Raw genomic sequence first — 17,627 nt, forward strand, 5'->3', positions numbered from 1 at the left:
TCAAAAGTAGATAAACGGAGTTCTATACATTTTATTCTTTGAATGTCATTCAGAGGTTTTAAAGGAGGTATTATCTATTTTTTATGGTCAGGGAGAGCTAAATTTATGAAGTTCAGTGCATATATTTCCACACACCCTTTGTTTATGCTCGTTCAAACCAGGCCTTTACATACAGCATACATCTCCAGCGGAGTGCCTAACTGATCAGACACAAGCGCATACCTGTCATGTGTGTGCACATAAGGAATTCTATCACAAATGTGCAGTTGTATACACACTAAATTCATACCAACTTTAGTGATGTTCCCTATCCTTGGAACAGGGATTGATGTCAGAGTGAGTGATCTGTCTAGAACCAGAATCAACTTTTTAAATGTATTCACTATGCAGGCCATTAACGGGGCGCGGGGGGGGGGGGGGGGGTGGGTGGTGTTTCTCTTCTGGGAAACTTGGCCAATTTCCTCCTCTCCCCTTTGTTGTACAATGTACTGTGCGCCATTTGGTTATCTCCTTCTTGAATTTCTCCCATTGTATATGCACTACATACTCTGCAGTGTTTTGGGATCCCTTGATATGAAAGGCATTATATACACACCAAATATTATCACCTTTACTTGATTTCAATGATGTAAAGCATACTAAACACTCCAACCGGCTAGTTACCATACACAGCTAATCAATATTTCTGCAACAAACTGTTTGCCCAGAAGATGATTAATTTAACTGCTACCCTGAAGCCACATTGCTTACAATTTGGTGGGTGAGAGGCGCAGAAGAAACTAGCACCTGGAGATTTTTTTTTTTTTTTAATGATTCTTTTCTTTTTTTATTTACTAGATTTCTGAGCTGGCTTTCACAGCTGGTCCACAATTACCTGAATTTCAATAAAACCCCAGTTGGTTGGTGTCAGAATTACTGTCAAACCATTAGCACTTCCCTTTCTGAAATGCCAACTGATAACCTTGAATTAGCAGCTGGTTATTCTTACTGTCAACAGAATGTTTTGAATCTCATCCAATTATAACTCAAAAAAATAGATTAAAACCTTAGGCTTACACCTTAGGTTAAACCTTAAAAGGCTTAGATTAAAACCATCCTTGAAGGGTCAATGGATATTTTCATAAATAAATAATTTTAGTAATATTTTAGATTGTGACAAATATCAGCTGCCTGGAGTCTTCTAATATAGTCAGTTAATTCTTTATACTCATACACATATTGCATGTACAACAATTTTCAGACTTATGTAAGTGCAGATAAATTTTGACCTTAATATTTTATTGAACAGCTATCAGTGGCTATGGTAACGGGTTTCAAACCTATTAATTATCTTTAAGGCTGCGATTTAGTCACGGAGGTCACAGAGTCCATGACTACCAAAGAGCTCCATGACTTCAGCCAATAGAGGCTGGGAGCTGCACAGTCCGCAGCCACCTGCCGAGGCAGGGAGCTGCGGGAGACCCCCGCCACAGCTCCCAGCTGCAATGGGCGGCAGGGGTGATCCCCCCACCAGCCACAGGGACCCCCAGAGCTCTCTACCAGCCGCGGGCAGCAGGGAGGAACCCCAGAGCTCTTCGCTGCCATGGGCGCCGGGGGGACTCCTGGAGCTCAAAGCCACCAGCGGAGGAGGACCGTGGAGCTCCGAGCCCACCCACAACTGCCCAGGCTCCCCATTTGGTCACGGATATTATTAGTAAAAGTCAGGGACAGGTCACGGACTTCCATCAATTTTTCATTAAGATGCTACTGAGCAGTTTATATATGCCACAGATAGAAAGCCACCACAGCACAAAATTTAACAAAGTGGCATCTGGGGCCACTTCATGCACCTGTCACATCTCATTCATGCCATCATAGTTGGTATCCAGACAATCTTCAGAGAAATATATGGTACTGTTTGTTCAGGGCTGCAATCACAGCAGAGACTCGCTTGCAAACACACATTAGCTGAGTTCCTTTTTAATTCAAGGAAGGGAAGAAATGCCATAGTTAAGAGTGATGGCGGGGGAGGGGGGGGACACAAGAGACACTAAATTACCAAAAAGAACAGTGAGCATTTGAAATTTTTTTGACACTGACTACTAAGAGTCCCATAACTATCAATTCTCTCTCGGATACTTATATGGGCCTAATTACCATAGTGTCTAAGCACCTCATTTTTAAAAAAAAAATAATGTATTTATCCTCACAACACCCTTTTGATTTAGAGAAATATTATCCTCATTTTACAGTTGAGGCACACAGAGGCTAAGGGCAGGTCTACACTACAGCAAGGATTGACACACTGAGATCGATCCACCGGCAGTCAATTTGGCGGGTCTAATAAAGACCCACCAAATCGACTGCAAATTGCTCTCCAGTCAATCCCTGTACTCTATCCCGACGAGAACAGTAAGGTAAGTCGACGGGAGATTCCCGTCGACCCCATGGTAACTCGACCTAAGGTATGTCGAATCCAGCTACATTATTCACGTGGCTGGAGTTGCGTAGCATAGGTCGATGTACCGCAGTAGTGTAGACATAGCCTAAGTGAACTGCCCAAGGTCACACAGGAAGTCTGTGGTATAGCAAGAACTTGACCTCAGGTCTCAGAAGACTTTAGTAGTGCCCTCACCATTGGGCCATTTTTCTCAGAATGCTCTTTAAAAGATTAATCTAATACTACCACGTTCTCTGGACCTAGGTAAGCAATGAAATAGTATCACTAATTAGGCAGGAAGTAAGAATTACTTAGAAGTAAGTACAGGAAAACAAAGGGGACATATGTATTTTCTTCCTTTCAAATTCACTGAAAAGGCATAAAATAAAGCAGAATAACATTTTGCAATATGCTATTGTGTAATATTTAATAAAGCTTTTCAAGCAGGGAATAGCTCCATACCCATTTTCCTGTATTCTTCAGAGAGAACGAGAGCTGAAAGATTACAAATACACCAGATTAGAAATGGGCCATAGGTGTCCAGGTAAGATTGTACAGCACGTATTCTATACACTGGGAAGGGGACATGGGGATTAGTGGGAGGGAGTCTGGGAGAGAACATTCCCAACACTCTCCCCTTTTGCATGTGTGCCAGGATCATAGTGGTCTAAGCCCCTTTCCCTACTCCCCATGTGAGCTGGGATCTGGGGGTCTCTGCCCCCAATGTTGTCTGAGCCCTACCTCTGCCCTTACTATGTATGCCCAGATCTGTGGGCCTGCTACTCACCTTTGGGTGGGTGGGGGATCTGAGCCCATCTCCCTGGCCCCCATGTGAGCTAGGATACTGGAGGCTCTATTGCAATTGCTTCCAAGAGATGGAAGGGAGGGAAAGCATGGACAATTACTTGAATATGAATATTATCATACAGCAGAAATGGGATTAGAGGCATAACTAAGGTGATTATGGTACACATGTGACAGGATAAAACCACCACCAAATTCTCAGCTAGAGGAAACATTTTCCCAGACATGAGTGTGCGCGCATGGTAACTAGATGCCCTCTGGAGAACTCAACAAGAATCACCCAATGATCAGGTCTCAAATGGGCCTACTGCACAAATTCAGATTCTTGTAACTGAAACAGAACAGTCCTCTCCATCTCCTCTTTTGCTCTATTATCACAAACAACAGATTATGGTCTATCTGCATAGATAAGGCAAGAGCAGGAGGAGACTGCGTGTCTTCATGATGGTTTCTGTTGACTCACACAGATAGGAACAAAAAGTAGTTAAGTACAGAATAGCTTAAGAGGGCTTGATAAAAATATATAATTTTAAAACCGGTTGGAGTATGACAGTGGCTCATTAAACAAACAGAAGAGATCATGAATTCATTTGGAGAAGACAGCACAACATTGCTAAGAAAATAAGAACATTTCCTTTTTTACAATTCTCAGTAGAATGAAATGATATATTCTGATGTTCACAAATGACAACTACATTAGTAGCCATGTGTAAAACTGTGCTTCTCCTGAACGTAATACTTTCCCCTGCCTAGCGATATTTCAAAAAACAAAACACATCAGAAAACTTCAAAAACCTCTAACAATTTTCCTGCAAAAGAATTACACCGTGTGTCAGATAGGTCTTCCACCCTGCTTCCTCCCCCACAACTTTAAAGCCCAAATTTAGGGCCTGATCCAATGCCCACAGAGTGAATGAAATCCTGATTCTATTGAAGTCAATGGCAAAACTCCCATTGACTTCAGTGGAGTCAGGATTTCACTTAGTGCCTTTATTGGTCTTTGAATCAGGCCCTTTGATCAATTCAATGAGCTCTTAGAACAGATGAGGAAGAATGTATTCTCTGAAGATTTCCAATTCAGCATCAGTTATAAACAAAGATGATCGAGGACCAGTAAGTAGCCTTAAAAAAACACTGGTGCTTCATTTCTCTGAAGGAAAATAAGATTCTTGATTACTATAATTTGATTGAGCGTCAGTACTGTCATGCTACTATTGCAGAGTAATTCTATCCAATAAGAAAATTACCAATTATTCCCTTTTCTTCTACAGAAACATGAGTTTCATCTCAACTAGTATAGTAGGTTATACAAAAAGAGGTCAACTAAATCTTATGAACATGTTTACCTGCACTAATGTATATATCAGAATGCCAGGTACTTTGTTTAATCAAAATATATCAATGACATTTTTGAAGAGAAGCAAAGGAAGTTCCTTTAAATAAACTACAAGAAGCCCTGGCATAAAGGCAACTCTTCCTTTCCTCGTTGTATTCCAATAATGCCTACAGGTCTCAACTTGAATCAGAGGCCCACAGTGCTAGGCACTGAACATACATACCAGGCCTGCCAACTGTGTGTGTGTGTTAGGGTGACCAGATGTCCCGATTTTATAGGGACAGTCCTAATATTTGGGGCTCTCTCTTATATAGACTCTTATTACCTCCCACCCCATCCCGATTTTTCACACTTGCTGTCTGGTCACCCTAGTGTGTGTGTGGGGGGAGGGGGGGTGTATGCAAACGGGGAAATTTCCCAGGGGCCCAGGCAATTTAAAAGGACCTGGGAGCCCCGGACCCTTTTAAATCGCCCAGGCGAGGCCCAGGACTCCTAGGCATGCGCAGGGTGGTACCGGTGGCAGCGAAGGCAGACGGACGGGCATTTGGAAGCCCTGGCCGTGCTGGAAGAGCGTGCCCGGCAGAGCAGCCAGTGCAGGAGCAGCACTGCCCAAATGTCAGGCAGACCGCGTCCACGCGGGCTCGGCTTGTGCGCGTGTGCATCAGCCGCCGCATGCCGTCCAGCTCCACAGCCATGTGGCAATGCCACACTGAGCCAGCAGCAGCGTGGGGCCCGGCTCCAGCTTGCTGTGCACAATGTGCAGCGGCAGTGGCTCCCGGCCCAAGCGACCTTCTCTAGGGGGCCCATTGACTGTTCTGCCCTAGGACCCGGAATTGCTGTTGGCGAGCAGTAAGAGACAGTCCCTGCCCATACGAGCTCACAACCTACGGTCCAAATTCAGGCAAGCACTTAAGCATGTGCTTGTATCCAACAAACTTCAAAAGGATTAAGCATGTGCTTCAATGCTGCGTGAATTAGAGATTTTTTTTTTCCTGAACTGGGGCTTAAAAAGACAAGACCAAAAGAAAGTATCATCATCCCCATTTTTAAGATAAGAAATTGAGACAGTTAATGGCCAGGATTCAAAGGACATTACAGTTTATTGGAGATTTCCTATTGACTTCAATAGATTTTACATCAGACCCAACTCAAAGGTCAACATTTTTTTGAGGCTAAGTCAGGAATTAAATCTCAGTCTCCCAAGTCCCAGACCAGAATCATAGCCACAATACCATCCCTTCTTCTCCAACCTTCTTGGCTCCCATAAAAAAATATAGGGGAATATAATTTTTTAATCTGAATTGACAATTCAAATAACAGATCAAAGAGAATCCTTAGGATTTCAATAAAGGCTTAATTCTCTTTTGAAGAACTTTTATTTTCATCAGACAAGCAATCAGGACTTTAGCAAAGATTTTCATAGCTGAATGGCTTAATGTGAAATTCATAAAGCAGCAAGGGAAATAATTAGATCAGATGTTAAATGAGAAGGGGAATAGGTGAAATGAGTAAAAATTAAATGTTTGCATTACCCAAATAGGCTGCTAAAAGACTTTGGTTTTGAACAATTACACAGCCTGTCCTGGAGTGACTATAGTCAGTAGTCAGATAAGTTCAACATCAATAGAATCTTTCATTCTAATAGGGATGAATGCTATTCAGAGTGATACAAATTAAAAGAGAACAAACAATCAACAATGCCATTCATTTCATACAGTCACAACAAATGGAGATGACCTGTAGCCATAAAGTTCAGATCCAGATCCAAACATCCCCTCAACTGTTCAAATCCAAGTTTGACTTGGACTTTTATGATATGTCTGCACAGGGATAAAAGACCCACGACCCAGCTGCAGTCGACCAGCTGGGCCCGTTGACTTGGGCTTGCGGGGCTAAAAAAACCTGCTGTGTAGACAGGCTCGGGCTAGACTCCAAATGTCTACACTGCAATTGTGTAGCCTTGAAGCCTGAGCTTGAGTCACCTGACACAGGCCAGCTGTGTGTGTTGTATTGAAGTGTAGACATATCCTTAGGGCCCAATGCAATTCCTACTGAAGTCAAAGTTGGAACACACCCAGTGATGTTGCACCACTTACAATTTTCAGATCTACATCCAAGCTACTCCCATCTTTTGGAGTATTGGGATATGGGACTTGGGTTTGGGCCCAAGTCTCCTAATGAGCTTCTAAAAGGAAGCTACATAAAGAAGTGAAACTTTCCTGACCAATTATTTCATGTGAAAAAATTATAGCAAACCTTGCAGTGTCATAATTTTATTTTTTCAAACCAAGTCATCATCCTATCTTCTTATTGTAGGTTTAGAAAGGTTATAGGAGCAGAGAGATATTAGGAAACACTATTTCACTAAGAGGGTGGTGAAACACTGGAATGGGTTACCTAGAGAGGTGGTGGAATCTCCATCCTTAGAGGTTTTTAAGGCCCAGCTTGACAAAGCCCTGGCTGGGATGATTAGTTGGTGTTGGTCCTGCTTTGAGCAGGGGGTTGGACTAGATGACCTCCCGAGGTCTCTTCCAACCCTAATCTTCTATGATTCTATGATTTTAAATCAGAACTACATTAATCCTTAGAAGGCAAAATTGGCAATGAAGGATGTAGGTATTCTGCAACTTTGAAAATCAGGCCATTTTATTTAAGAGCCTAAATATGGCTTTAGAAGGCTAGCTTCAGGCACCTATGCTCAAAAATGTTGGCCTTCACCTCTTTCCTCCATTTCCATTCCAAGCTCTCTGAGGATCGCTATCATACAGCATCTAGAAGGAAATGATGTAAGTGTGGTTACTTCAAAGACATTCACAAAAAGAGAAAAATTAAAAACAAATATTACTCAAAAAGTTTGACTACAAATGCTGAAGTCTGAAAAATAAGGTGTTCATTTTTAGATTTAGATTTAGAGTTGACAAAAAAGCTAAACATCAAAGGACAGTATGTCATCTCTAAGATTTTTAGTGGGACCCACTGCCAACATATATAAGCACTTCAGCTAATTTAAATCATTGCATTGAGGTCTCAATAGATTCATGTCTGCTTGGGTTAAACAAATATATATGCATGTCTACTCTCCGCACCTCCTGAGATGTGTTTAAAGAGGACTGATGGCTCAGTAGCTAAGGTACTAGCCTAGGACTTGGGAGACCCACGTTGAAGTCCATGTTCTGCTGAAGACTTCCTGTATCACCTTGGGCAAGTCATTTAGCTTCTCATTTGCTATATGTAAAATGGAGATAACAGCACTATTCAATCTCAGATAGGAGTTGTGAGGATAAAGACAGACTACAAGATACCCCAATACAATAGTGTTAGGAGCCATGCAAGTACTCAAGATATACATTGTGAGTTTTTTGACTGAAGCCAAGGTTCTGGGCATGTAGCATTGTTTATAAGCAGCCATGACTTGGAGATCGCATTTAGATGGTATTTCAAAAGTGGCTAAATCATGCTGTTCCACCAGAGCTCAAATCTCAGATCTAACACACTTGCTGGGCATAGACTAATTAAGGTAAACAATACAACCCCCATTAAATGAGACCCTTTTTCAGTTGGATAACATTTAACATTTCAGGGGAAGGTTCAACTGTTTAAAAAAATATATATATATTTCCTCCTTAATCTAAAAAGCATATATCCGAGATGGTGGTATTTCTAAGAGTAAAAATGAAGATATAAAATAAGAAATGAATTCAGAACTTCACAAGTCACTCTAAAAATCATGATTTCATAAATTTCCCTACACCAGAAATGGCGTGAGAAAAGCAATGAAAACACTCAGACTATTATGTCATGTTGACTGATAGCAAAGGGCGCTCTGGCAAGTTGATCATAAAATGCATCTTTCATTTCAGCAGACAAGACATTTTTAGTGAAGAAAATATAATATGTTAATATAATGCTAAAAGTGAATTAAAATAATCCACGTGGAAACAGTATCTTAATGTAGAATTATTTAGAGCCACGGCAACCACATATACAGAGTAAAAAGAAACTTGTTACCCAATATACAGGAAAATGTCACTGCAGAATGTCTTAAATCTGACCTGACTTGTGGATAAATATCCCTTTAGCTTCCAAAAGTTACTATGCTGGAATACTCAAAGATAAAGTGTACTGGATATTAATCTTGTTCAGCACAGAAAGTGTAGATATGTGAGATATCCATTTTTATAAGGACTGCTATCACACACTGTACTGTTAAAACCTCTGGGTTAGTCTCTGATTTTAGGCACAGCCCTGAATAAGGGGAGATGTGTAAACTGCACCACTTCACAAGTAGCCCCGGGAATCACTGTTCTTCAGAGGCACCCTCTCTGTTTACCCTACTTGTGGTGACAAATAGTTTGCTGTTGGCCTACACCAGCAGTTAGTTACAAAGCCCCCATGCTGGCTTAGTTGTGACAGCTGGTGCATTTGCCAGGCAGAGCCACATCTCTACATACTCGCTGACCTTCCCCATCTATCTGCTCCAGGGGGAGGAAGTGCATGTTCTACCTCGGTACACAAGGCCCAGGCAATTTATCCAGGACTATGAAGGGGGGATCTTATTCCCCCTTGCATGGGCATATAGTTTAAATCACAATACATTCCTCAAAATGAGTCCTGTTCCTGTGAATACAGGGGAAAATTTTCAAGGATGTACAGGCGAGTTAGACATTTTCAACAGGAGTCAGGCGCCTAAGTCCCCCTTGCACCTTTGAAAAACCTCCCCCAGAAACTCCTAAACCTGGCCTTTCCATATTGCCAACATTCACTTTCAAAAGCTCATGTATAAAGATGTGTTAGTGAACATATAAAAGAAAATGGATTTGGAGTAAAGAACTCCACACAGTACAAAGGTAAACAAACATTCCCCGCTTGGAGTTTGGTTCATTCAATCCTCTGGCCCTCCAGGTCCCCCACTTCAGTTCAGTGTCTCTTTCCTGATAAGCCAAACTAGAACACAAACTCACAGAGTCTTCATCCTAGTTTCAGCTGGGCACAGCCCCTCCCTGGGTGTCTGTCAGCTTCCCATTTGAGTTTGTTTTTCTTTACAAGCTTTCTGCAGTGGTACTTCCACCCCCTGCTGACTCAGAGCCCTGCAAGAACCTTCTTACTTCTGCAAACGTAACTACAGACTTCTAAATCTCCCCGCTTCCTGCTGCACTTATACTGAAGTCACCAAATTCCTCTCAGGTGGGACTCATTCTGTGGTTGGCTAGCCACCCTCTTGCACAGAAGTTCAGCTGGCTTTGTCATAGTTCCCTTTGGCCCCAAGAGCTACTTCCATCCCCTTTTGTTTCTGATTGGAGCTAATTTGACACACCTGCCAGCATAACTGAGCAATAATTACCCTAAACCTAACTACAGGGTTTTAGCATCTGAGTCTAGCAGAAGAATCCAGCTTTCTTATAGAGGACCCCACACTCAGCTTCCCTGTCACAAACCCCTATTTAAATAATGTTAAATATACTCTCTAAAGATATAGATGAAATTATCTGAAGAGTAAAAATCTCTAATAAGCAACCAACAGAGTTCAAACAACCTACATTATAAACATGACTGAGCTCGCAGCACTGCAGACAGCAACAGAATATAAACCCACTGTAATATTTGATCTAAATGTACTTGCGGCTGTCAGGCTACTCATCTGCAAGCATTTACTCTGTTTTGCATACATGAAAGAGACAGGGATAGTTGGATTCCTTAGTGCTGCTTTCTTTGATGGATTCTTTCTTTTTAAGGAGAACTTGAATAGACATTGCAGCTATAACCCAAGATGATAGAAACAAAATAAATTAAAAAAAAAATCTAGCATAAAACTCTCCTTGCCTTTCTAGATAAAACAGCTTAAATCTCCATTTTTTCAGCATTGTTAAGCATGCAGTAAAATCATGCAGCTACAAGAGTAAATGCCAGTATCAAGCCCCTACAGCTTGGCTGTATCTTTTAAAAGAAACTTTTCATGTGATGAAAGAATGACCCTGAAATAGTACATCTATCACTACCATCAGTGCGTTTCTGCTAAACTTAATCTCTGAAGTTGTGGGCTGTTGCTTTTGAAGCTCAAATTTCAGCTAGAGTGTGGATTAGATTTAGTGAGCTGTTTGATTTCATTACAAGGCATGGGTCTGCTGTGTTTTTCTGACTAGACAATTCACCTGCTTTTCCAAACAGGAGTCCTACGGGGGAAACCGTGTTCATAGTTTGATGGAAAATTAAACCTTGCATTTGATGATCCTTTTATTGAGGCTGTACAAGTGAATGTTGAAATGCTTTCTATATGCTAGACAGCTGTGGTAAACATTATTTGTCAGTGTAAACAAAGATTTATATCCAGTGATAAGCTCTAGTGAAGCTTGGTCTGTTCCTAGTGGTTACTAGAGGAATATCATTATTACATTTCCTGTTATACTCTGCTGCTGTGTTTTTAACACTCTTATCAGTTTCTCTGTGTGCCAGGTGAAGGAGTTTCATTCTTAGGCTAATTCATTGTTCTTTCAGGCTTCTCTTCTATGGAGGATGAGGTATCACCTCTTCAGAGGAGCCTTCCGTATACAAATAAATGCAAACCTGTCCAAAATAACTGTCAACATTAAACTGAAAAAGCGCACACACAGCTTACTACAATAGCTCTAGGGTTTTCCTTTTCATCTGTGAACAGAAATGTAAAAGCTGAGTACTTACATTCATCAAGCTATTATACTGTTATTGTATATCTGTCTTGAGTTGCAATGGTATTAAAAGATGCATCACAATACCATAAATGTGTCCTTTGCCTACAACTTGGTTATGTTTCTTAAGTTTACACTTTTCAGACATATTGTAAGTACACATTGCCAGTTTCTCCTCTCGGTATGGGCCTTAGCAATAAAACTCATGACATGTTTGCAAAGGGCTCTGACTGCAACTTTTACCCTTCACAATTTTTTAACTGATATCGATAATGAATTGATAGTTACCCAGCTGGTGTAACCAAGATTTTGTAAACTTACTCTTGCTGGTCAGCCTTGAAGACCTAGCCACATTTAGTCCTCTTCCCATGACAGAGAGTTGTGCTCACCTGTGAAGGTGTGTTATATGTTCATGTAGAAGTTAGGGCACAGTCATCGTTATCTGCCTTGGTTGCCGAAACCAGAGCTCACACTTTGGAATAAGAGGCTCACGAATATATATATACATACCACTTTGCCAGGGAGATCCCAAACGAAGACAGTATCCTGTGTTCATCCCATAACAAGAAAATCCTATTGAGTAAATCATTTTGATCCAGGCGTGTGACCTCTGCAGGATTTTCCAGAGGAAAGTGAAAACTCCTCTGTAGTCGCGACAATATCTCATGTGTAAAATACCACCAGGACCCCCAAAACAGCAATTTAATTAATCATGTGCATTTACATAGGGGTGTCCACATACCCTCCATTGCAAAGCACTTTTCTGCTCACACCAACCTATAGATGATCTTCAGCTTGGTCAGGGTCCAGTATCCAAAACAGAGGCAGTGTAAGACTAAGTCATTTCCACAGGCTATGCAGATATACTCTAAGTCAGGGTCTGTGTATTTTGTTGATGGCAGGTTAGGGACTCAGATTGCTCTCAGCTTCATTATAATGTATCACACGTTTGTCTCCATCTGCCTGTTTCTTTTGATGTCTCTCTTTGTATAAAATTATGAAATATGAACACACGTAAAATATGAAATCCCACATCCAGAAGTTACTGAGGAAGGTCATTCTTCATTCCCTAAATGCAGGATACACAAAAACTAAAATTTCAAAAGTGACTCGTGACTTCAGGTGCCTAATTTAAAGAGAACTGATTTTTAGAAAGTGTTAAACATAGGCCCTGTAAAAGTGGAGGTGTCTCCAGATGGGCACCAAAACTCAGAGGCACCCAAAATCTCTAGCCTGTGTGTCAAATGTAGGGTCTAATCTAGAGAGAAAGTAATTAAATAACTGTCTGGTTAGAAAATATATATTAAGAAAAGATACAGGTAAGGCATTTATGCTGTTAAAACAAAGATTTTTAAAACTCTAATATTATTTAGTATTTACTGTGACTCTAACATCATCCCAATGCAAGAGGCTCACCTGCGGGTGGCTATATTACAACAGAAAAACTTCAAAAACAGACTCCAACGAGAGACTGCTGAGCTAGAATTGATATGCAAACTAGACACAATCAACTCCGGTTTGAATAAGGACTGGGAATGGCTGAGCCATTATAAACATTGATTCTATCTCCCCTTGTAAGTATGCTCACACTTCTTATCAAACTGTCTGTACTGGGCTATCTTGATTATCACTTCAAAAGTTTTTTTTTTTTCTCTTAATTAATTGGCCTCTCAGAGTTGGTAAGACAACTCCCACCTGTTCATGCTCTCTGTATGTGTGTATATATATCTCCTCAATATATGTTCCATTCTATATGCATCCGAAGAAGTGGGCTGTAGTCCACGAAAGCTTATGCTCTAATAAATTTGTTAGTCTCTAAGGTGCCACAAGTACTCCTGTTCTTTTTGCGGATACAGACTAACACGGCTGCTACTCTGAAACCTGATATCTGGTAGTAAGTCTCTGATGGCTTGACCAGTTCAATGTACCTCAACTCATTAATGTCATACCCTGTATCTATAAGGTGTCAAATAAGGTATCAATAGAAAGCTAATAACTTACTGATCATTAATATTATTGTCTGGTGTACGTATGGAGGACACATTCGAAATTACAAACATATTGGAAATTATGTTACCAAAGTATGTCTACCAGGCAGGGCTAAAGTCCCTCCACACCTCCCCCACCAGACAAAGGAATGTGGTTCTGCTACCTGGAAGGTATTTCCAAGGTACATTAAGCGATAATGGTAATGCAATTTACATAGAAGGTAAACAGGACCATCAAGCCAACAAGGGGAGGAGATAGCCACTCAGTATCATGGGAGGGGGAGAAGATATCAGAAACAGCTCCATTTGCATTTTAGTAAATCCCGGGGGGTAGGAGGGGACCAGCGTGCAACTTCCTTCACTAGCAGAATCCATGTTGCCTCCCTTGAATGAAGCTTGAAAGAAGTTTAGTGGGACCTTCAGAAGAATCCATTTCAGAGACTCACTGGATTATAAAAGAAAGGCAAAGAACCCCAAGTTATTATTCACCTAAACTGACAAAGGAACTGAGCTCTTTGGACTTTGTGGGCATTCTTGCCCAGAGGGATTGGTCAGCCATCTTGCTGGAAGGTAGTATGATGAGAATCTCACCTGGAACAAAGGCGGTAACTTGTTCAGTTAAGTCTTAGCCTCTAGACAGTTTTTTTCTTTTAATTTGCTTGTAACTATTTCTAACTCTATCCTTTATAATTGAACTCACTTAAAAGCCTACCTTTTTTATTAATAAACTTGTTTTATTTTTAATCTAAGCCAACCTAGTGCTGTCTTTAATTTAAAGTGAATGCTAAATCTGGTAAACTGCTGCGTATTGTACCTTTAAAGAAACAAACAAACAAACCTCAATATCTCTCTGAATGATCCAGGAGAGGTCTGGACATTGTAGAGCACAAGGGTTTGGGAAACTTCAGGACTGGGAGGTGTTGCAGACATCTTGCCAGGTGTAACCTAGAATGGTGGAGACCAGTGTGTGGAAGTGGTCCAACAAGCAGGCTGCTGGAGTCAAAATTGCTGAGTCAGAGCTGCTTAACACAGACACTCAGTGCATGCTTGTACGTTGGCTGGAAGCATCCAGACAAGACAGCTACAGCAGCAGAGCATTTTGAGGCATTCATGGTTACAGGGCAGGCCGTGACATAATCCCCCTCTGGTCTGGATTGCATCCCAGAATGTGACATTTACTTAATGCAGTTTGTTCACTGTTTTGCAGACTATTCAGTTTGACTCTGATGCTAGTAATCTCAAATCAACTATTTGTCTGTCATCTGTTACTCCCTCTTTAAATCCTTCCTCTCTGTGCAGGATATTCCCATCTTTTTTCAAGGAGGACATAAACTAGATCCTCAGGAGGTATCTCCTCTGCAGGGCCGGCTCCAGGCACCAGAGTAGGAAGCAGGTGCTTGGGGCGGCCAATTCAAAGGGGCGGCACTCCGTCCGGTATCGGGGCTGCACGTCCAGGTCTTCGGCAGCGGGTCCCTCATTCCCTCTCTTCCCCTTTGAGCTGCCGCCGAATTGCCGCCGAGGAGGAAGAGAGGGAGTACCCGCTGCCGAACTGCCGCCGAAGAAGTGGCGCGATTTAGCTGCCGCCAAAGTGCTGCCATTCGTCGTCTTCCTTTTTTTTTGCCGCTTGGGGCGGCAGAAAAGCTGGAGCCAGCCCTGCTCCCCTGTCATCAACCATGAGACCAACCTGGCTACAACAACACTGCATATCAACAATGAGACTTCTTTCCTGCTATCCTCCTCTAACCATTTCATTGGCTCCTATTTCCTGATCTCTATCATCCCTACTCTCAAGCTCTTATTTCGCTTTCTCATTATCTCACTCTTCTCAGTTTCCATCTTTCCTTCCTCTCCAGTATTAGCAAGCTACATTATTTCAAATATAAAAACAAAATCACTGGAAAACTCTTCTCAGTGAGTGTCACTAACATGAACAAAATATTTTCTATCCTGAGCTATTTTCCATGCTATGCTATTGTTAAAAAAGGATGCAAGATTTTATTTTCCTTGAGACTGGGGGGGAGAGAGAGAGAGAGATTTTTTACACCATCCCTTTTTACTGAAAAACAGCTGGCCTGGTTTTGCTCAAATTTCCTAAAAATGTTCACCTTTGGGATAATTTCATTCATTCTAGAATGACCTGAGAGACAGAAAACAGGATTAAATCAAATTGGCTCACAACTTAGGCAACTCTTGTTGCCTCTGCCGTTCTAATACACACATTTTGTCATATTATATTTAGAGACAAACAGGGCCAGCTCCAGGCACCAGCTTCTCAAGCAGGTGCTTGGGGCGGCTGCTCCGGACAGGGGCGGCAGGTCCAGGTATTCGGCGGCAATTCGGCGGACAGTCCCTCACTTCACCTGGGAGTGAAGGATCTCCCACCGAATTGCCGCCGCAGATCGCGATCGCGGCTTTTTTTTTTTTTTTTTTTGGTTTTGGCTGCTTGGGGTGGCCAAAACCCTGGAGCCGGCCCTGGAGACACACATGATATGGAAAACCTGTTCTAGGAATCACACCATTGTCCATATTATTCCTCCATTCTAAATAACATGTTTTGACTGAAGGTAAATAACATGTTTTTTCCAAAGCACCTTAGTCACATGATGACAACCCTGCATAACACCTCTTTGGACTATGTAACTTAGGTCCTGCATCCCCATTTCTTTTTAATGTATCTATCAGCAGACTCCCCCTGCAATGCTGAATACTGGATAGTTCCATAAAAATATATTCATAAATAGAGGTCCCCATTCTGATGCCCTGTATAATCTTAATAATCAAATGTTAAAGGCTATTTTAAAATTGTTGAGATTCTACCTCAGAAAAGAGACAAGAGCACTGCCTCTATCCTACTTCTAAAGGAACGCTGGTCCCCATATTCTACCACCATTTTGATTTAGTATCAGAATTAAATGTCCTTTCAATAGAGTCTCTCATATTGGCTGCCAGCTAGCAATACACATTATGTATTCTCAGTCCTCCCTGAACGTTCTATTTTATTGATGTGAACACAAGGTCTCTTGCCCTCTAATTATCTATAGGCAATATTATAGGGAATGTCCATTAACATAAAGATTATTTTTGGCAAGACAAGACACATTTTAAGGATAGGAATCTTTCCCCTGACTGAAAGTGATACATTGTGCCACCAATCTAGGTCTTTCATTAGAACTTGTGAAAGTAGTATCCCATTCAAAGAGTTTAACTTTACTATATTTGGTGTCAATTTTATCTCTAGCTAATTTTATGCTGTTAGGATGTCTTTTGAAGTTGAAGTCTGCCATCAAATATCATGGCCAATAGAAACTAAAAAGAGAGTATCCCAACTTAACTGTTTGTAGCGTGAGAAAGTGGCCTGTCATTCTGTGAAACTTACTCAGTTCTGTGATGTGCCTGTCTGCTTTTCAGTGTTGAAAAATAAACAAGGAAACAAGTATCATGTATGTAAAAATTTAGAGGGCTGTGTCATATTTGGAGACTTAAGTGGTATCTAAGTGGTTCACAGGCTCAAGTGCTACCCTTCTGTACAGGGGCAAATTTAAAAACTATTTCTTTGTTTATCTTAACCCTTATTCTTCAACATTTAAAAGCAACTGTTCACATCACACAGCTCAGTAAGTTACACTGCATGACAGAACACAGTATTGACCAAACTACTGAACCACAGTCCCATCTTGTTTATGGCTAGGCCAAAGGTGAAGTGGAAAACTACTGTTAGGGAAGCTACAGTTATATCAAATGGTAATGCTGGCATGGTAGTTTTACCAGATGAGGAATGAGATTGTATAAAGGGTTGGGAAATTGGATCTCACAAACAGATGTATTCACACAAAAAATATGTAAATTACACCATTGCTGTAACTACAAGTTTGACTGGATAAGGTGTGTGCTTCAACTAAGATAATAATGTAGCTAGTAATAACCAAGTAAGGTATGTCATATATTTTCAGAATGTTTTGTATCTATGCTAAGTTGTATAGTTATGAACTGTATTCATGTTAAGCTTTTCCCAGAATGTGTTTTACTTATGCTAACATGTTTAACCAAGGGGAAATGTGAATTGATGTATTTTTAGTGCTAGGTGCAGAAACATACCAGAAAGATAGGAGAAGATGATCTCTTTGATGCTTAACCAATGTGCACTCTGTATCAAGGTACAGCTAGTGTGCACGTCTCTAAGCTTTGTTGACTTCTGAAATGCTATGTTCAAAAGAAGATAAGACACTGATAAGAACTGGGCAATGTTTGGCGTCTTCTAGCCATTGTAAACAAGAACGGTATAAAAGAGGTAGTTTTTGTAATCAGACTTTGGGATACACACAGACTAGAAATGTAAGCTGTGATCACTTCAAAGTTGTTCCCCAGAGTTGGTAATGTATGGACTTCTCTGCATTATGCAGATTTATCTTTGATTAATA

General features: G+C 41.1%; 1 protein-coding gene and 1 long non-coding RNA gene across 7 annotated transcripts in view; one reads left to right on the forward strand and one right to left on the reverse strand.

The window, feature by feature from the left end:
- The window catches only part of CCSER1 (coiled-coil serine rich protein 1), a 1,080,955-nt gene that overhangs the window by 587,130 nt on the left and 476,198 nt on the right, over nucleotides 1-17,627 (reverse strand). The gene's annotated exons all lie outside the window — the stretch shown is intronic.
- The window catches only part of LOC117877782, a 67,792-nt gene continuing 67,680 nt past the window's right edge, over nucleotides 17,516-17,627 (forward strand). The window contains exon 1 of one of the 4 annotated variants that reach the window (XR_004645818.1): nucleotides 17,516-17,579. This is a non-coding gene — a long non-coding RNA (uncharacterized LOC117877782). Of the gene's footprint in view, nucleotides 17,585-17,627 lie in introns of all 4 variants that reach the window. The other 3 variants (XR_004645819.1, XR_004645820.1, XR_004645821.1) reach the window with 3 other exon arrangements.

This window comes from Trachemys scripta, chromosome 5 (assembly GCF_013100865.1).
Source record: "Trachemys scripta elegans isolate TJP31775 chromosome 5, CAS_Tse_1.0, whole genome shotgun sequence".
NCBI classification, from domain to species: domain Eukaryota; kingdom Metazoa; phylum Chordata; order Testudines; family Emydidae; genus Trachemys; species Trachemys scripta.